The sequence below is a fragment of the Chinchilla lanigera genome, unplaced genomic scaffold (assembly GCF_000276665.1).
Source record: "Chinchilla lanigera isolate Chin_1 unplaced genomic scaffold, ChiLan1.0 scaffold00034, whole genome shotgun sequence".
NCBI classification, from domain to species: Eukaryota; Metazoa; Chordata; class Mammalia; order Rodentia; family Chinchillidae; genus Chinchilla; species Chinchilla lanigera.
The window spans coordinates 18,152,656-18,157,524 of record NW_004955435.1 but is presented as its reverse complement, the minus strand read 5'-3'; the positions used below and the strand labels follow the sequence as shown (position 1 = coordinate 18,157,524).

Sequence of the window (4,869 nt, the reverse complement as noted above, 5' to 3'; positions counted from 1 at the left end):
CCGCTGGCCCCGCGCCCCGCCGCCCGACCCCGCGAGAAACTCGTCCCGGCAGTGGAGCGCCGGGAAAGAAAGCCCGCGCCTGCCCCACCGCGTCGCCTCCCGCCACCCGGAGGAACCGTCTGTTCCTGAAAGGTCGTCCCAGCTCTGGGTTCTACCGTCGGGAAAGGAATTCGGGACGCCTGTCCTTACCCTTGAAAAGTGGCGGGAGAACACCACAGGCTTGGTGCCCAGGTCAACTGCCGTTTGTGAAGGCAGCGGAAAGAACTAGAAGCTTCTATCTCAGAACCTCAGAAAAGCCGGAAATGCCGTACCGCGCAAGCGCAGCACGTGGGCGGTTAACGGTTAAATAACGGTCGCAGGCGCGAGCACGCCGGGCGCAGGATCTGTGTCTCGCGAGATTTCCCTCTGCCCGCCCGCAATAGTCCCCGCAGTGCTTTCCCCGATTCTGTTTTAACTCAAAGGTGTTTAGTTTCTACTATTGTCAGAAAAAACGCTAGGAAAACTTAGGCGTAGAGTAGAGGAGCTAAGAATAAAAAGACTATTTCTGTTTCCTACGCGCTCACAGTCTTAGGAAGGTAATACGTGTGCACTGTGTTGTGTAATCATTTAATGGTTTATAGAGTCGCGGCGACATAGGGCAAGAGCCATTGAAGGTGGCTTGGGAAGAACCAAGCGGGTTCGCAGGTGCTGCTTGCCTCTCTTACCGCTCCAGGGGACTAGAAGAGTAAACAGTGTTGGCTGGGTAGGCAGAAGGGAAAGGATATCCTTGAATGACTGAGTGGGCAAAAGCTCTGGAGTTGTGAAAGAGACTGGTGTCCAAGAAGTGTGGCGTGTGTGAGGATCAAGTGGGGGAAACAGCAAGAGATGAGACTGCAGATGTTGAGAACAGATATGGAGGCCCTGCATAGATGCATTTGGATTTTAGATTGTATGGATGGGTCTTCAAGAGATTTTGAGCAGAAAGGTTGGCACAATCCCATTCACAAGAAAATCTGTTAGCATGAAGAAAGGCTTAGGCATATGAGCCAGAAGTTGTTGGGACAGTATTTTTATTTTTTGCTTTTTTTTTTTTGAGACAAAGTCTCGCAATGCAGTTCAGGCTGGCCTTGAGCTCACTTTGTAGCCCACGCTGGTCCTGAACTCGCAGGGATCCTTCTGCCTCAGCCTCTGGAGTGCTGGGATTACAGGCCTGTGTCACCACGCCTGGCAGGACATGCTCATTTAAATCCTTTTTTTGTTTGTTTGTTTTTTTTTTGTTTTTGTTTATGTGGTTTTTCTGCAATTCCTAAGACATGTACAATGTTGTTTGAGACAGGGTTTCATTAAATTGCCCAGGTTGATCTTGCACTCAAGATCCTCCTACCTCAGCCTCCCCAGTGCTAGGATCACAGGCGCTGCCACCGCCAGGAGCTTCTGGGAGAGTTTTAATTGCAATGGCATGCGGGTGAGACATTGGAGGACAGCTATTCCTGGGCGGGAGATGAGGTGTCAACTGGAAAAGATATGAGAGAAGTAAAATTAATGGGAATTTCTAGCTTTTTAATGAGTGAGAAATGAAAGGGAGAGAGAAGGGAAACTAGATAGATCATTATCCTGGTGTTAATTTAACTACCTAGGTTTTAACAATAAAGTAATGAGGTCTGTTTCAGATAGACTAATTTTGTTTTCTACCTTTTTCCAGGTATCATAACTTAATTGATGCTTTTCTGAAGGATGTTAACAGCATTTTTAAATAACACATTTTGTTTTGTATAAATTATCAAATGTAATAGTTTCTGCTAAAATTGTAACATTTTTGAGCTGGAATTGATGATCCAGTTTTATTTATTCATTTTACATTTTAAGAAAACTGGGTCTACCAATAAAAAAAAAAAAAAACGGGCAAGTGAAATGGGCACTTCACAGAGGAAGTACAAATGGGCAATGAATATATGAAGAAGTGCTCGACATTGCTGACCATTAGAGAAATACAAATTAAAACAACACTGAGATTCCATCTTGCCCCAGAAAGCATCTGGGGCAAGAAATCAACCAATAACAAATGCTGGAGGGGCTGTGGGGGAAAAGGATCCCTTCTCTACTGTTGGTGGAATGTAAACTAGCACAATTTGTATGGAAATCAGTATAGAGATTCCTCAAGAAAACTAAAACTACAAATTGCCTTTGACCCAGCTATTCCACTTCTAGGTGTCATCCGAAAAGAGATAAGATACATCATAGTACAGTGATACATGCATATCCACGTTCATAGTAGCACAATTCGTAATAGCTAAATCTTGGAAGCAGCCTCTATGTTCATCAACAGATGAATAGATAAAGAAAATGTGTTATGTAACACACAATAGAGTATTACTCTGCCATAAAGAGAGATATACTGTATTTGAGTCATTTATAATAAAATGGATGCACCTTCAGACCATAATGTTAAGTGAAATAACTTAGACATAAGAGCTTAAATATCACATGGTGTTTCCTATATGAGAAACTCAAAGTATAAGTAAAGAGCAAAATAAAAGATAGTAGGAAGTAGGGAGGCAGATCTTTCTCAAAGGGGAAAGGTGATCAAGAGATGGAGGGCCGGAGATATAGCTCAGTAGTACAAGTGCCTGCCTGGAAAGCACAAGGTCCTGAGTTCAATTCCTGGTACCAAAAAGAGAGAGAGAGAAAGGAAAGGGAATGAAAAAAAGGAATTAAGATGAATTATGTCCACGTACTAATGCCATACAAGGAATGGAAACATTATGCACTGCAAACGTGCAAACAGGAAGGAATCAGGTGTTGAATGGAGGGGACAGGAGGGAAGGAAAGGGAGATGAAAGAAAGGAATTAAGATGTATTATGTACATGGACCAATTTGTCCTAAGAAATGTAAACATTGTGTACTACAGACGTGCACTAATAAAAAAGGAAAATAAAATTGGGTCAAGGCACTCCAAAAGAAAAAAGACATTCCTGAAAAATGATACCAAGAATGTACACAAGGCACCCCAGGGGGGAAATGACTGATCTAATTAAGGTTTTTGAAGCTGAGGGCATAAATTTTTTTTTTTTTTTTGGTTTTTCTCCGGTACTGGGAACCGAACTCACGACCTTGTGCTTGCCAGGCAGGTGCTTTGCCACTGAGCTAAATCCCCAGCCCCCTAAAGGCATAAATTTAATATGACAGTTTTGGCCAGACATAGTGACCAAATCCAGTATCTGTTATCCCAGCACTTGAGAGGCTGAGGCAGGAAAATCACAAGTTGAAGGCCAGCCTGGGCTATATAACAAATTCAGTGCCCATCTGAACTATATATCAAGACCCTGTCTCAAAATACATATACACATAAATAAATAAATAAATAAATAAATAAATAAATAAATAAAATGAGACTAATTGTCAACTTTTAAAAATACAATAATTTTGGAAAAGTTTGCACCATAGTAAAAAAAAATTAAATATGCTGTTTTTCTTTATTGAAAACCAAAATGCTACTTCTAATATTTTGGGAGTTTTAAAAAGTTTATTATTCTTATATTTCTTATTCTCATTTCACAGGACAGGCATAAAGGAACAAGTAGACCGAGAGTCAGAAGTGGAAAGTATCTGGAATTTATTGTATTTTCCCTTTTCCTTAAAGACACTCATGGGACCACCTGCCCAAAGGATGGGTGTGTCCCACTGTAGGTCTTACAGTCATCTATGTTAAAATTCTCCATTACTCAATGTATGTGAGGCTGACTTATCATGTTGTTTTCATCCTCATTGTCCTTAAATCAAGGAAGCCTTAAATGGAAAGCTTCATGCAGCCATAGGTGGGGCTTTTGGAGGTGGCTGAATCTAGGGTGTGTGCTGCTGGGATCAAACATGTGATACTGGGATTGATTCAGGTGTGATGCCAGGGTTAACGCTGCCCCATGCTAGGCATGAGCACTACTCACCAGCGAGTAGCCTGGATAAACTATAAGGGCAGAAAGAGGGTCACAGCTTGTTGCTTGTAGCTTGCCGCTTTTGCTGCCTTCTACCTGCTGTGAAGAAACTAATTCATTGATCTTTTGTTCTCCTCTGTGATGCCCCACTGCCATGCCACCCTGCCTGGGAGCCAGCTAATTATAGACTGAAACCCCTACAAACTGTGAACTAAATAAACCTTTCCTCCTTTAAGTTTGGGTGTCAGGTATTTTGTCTCAGCAATGAGAAAAGTAACCATGACAGAGAGACATATAGAGTCCAAAGTCATGCCGCAGTTTGCCTCCAGGCTGGCTCACATCTTGTGGTGGTAAGATGTCATAAGATGGAGTCTGAGGAGTTGGCCTAAAGAGAGTGGTAACCTTGAGTCAGCCCACTGAGCAGGCAAGCCTCATCACTGAAAAGAATTTCAGGACTCATCAGTGAGACCATAGAAAAGTTTTATGGGGCAGAATTAAAATACACTCAAAGGAAATAGTGTGGGCCCTCAAAAGAGTGCTCCTAATAGTATGATAAGTTAAATTCATAGTATTTTATTTACTTGAATATCTAATTATTCAAAAATAAATTGCCACCATAGAATCTCTCACGTCTATGTATCTCACATGAAGTCTAACATATGAACATCCTATTCCTGTAAAGACTATAATATTGTGGCAAGGGTTGGGGATGTGGCTCAGTGGTAGGGCTCCTACCATGCATGCACAAGGCCCTGTGTTCAATCAAAGCACCACAAGAAAAGGAGATAAAATATTGTGGCAAGCTCAGGTTTTAAGTCTTCATTACTATTACAGATGTTGAAACATATCGAAATATTTTCTAAATGAATGAGAAGGAAATCATGCTAATTTCCCAATATATGTTAAAGTAATTTTTAAATTTGTTATTTTAATTTTTCAATATCTTGCATCATGAATTTT

The 4,869-nt window shown here is 41.5% G+C and overlaps 1 protein-coding gene across 1 annotated transcript in view; it reads right to left on the bottom strand.

Moving 5' to 3' along the window:
- The window catches only part of Sycp1 (synaptonemal complex protein 1), a gene marked incomplete in the record, with an annotated part of 134,560 nt that extends 134,208 nt beyond the window's left edge, over nt 1–352 (bottom strand). Inside the window, 1 exon segment of the mRNA XM_013516395.1 lies at nt 190–352.
- Nucleotides 353–4,869: the final 4,517 nt, after the last annotated feature.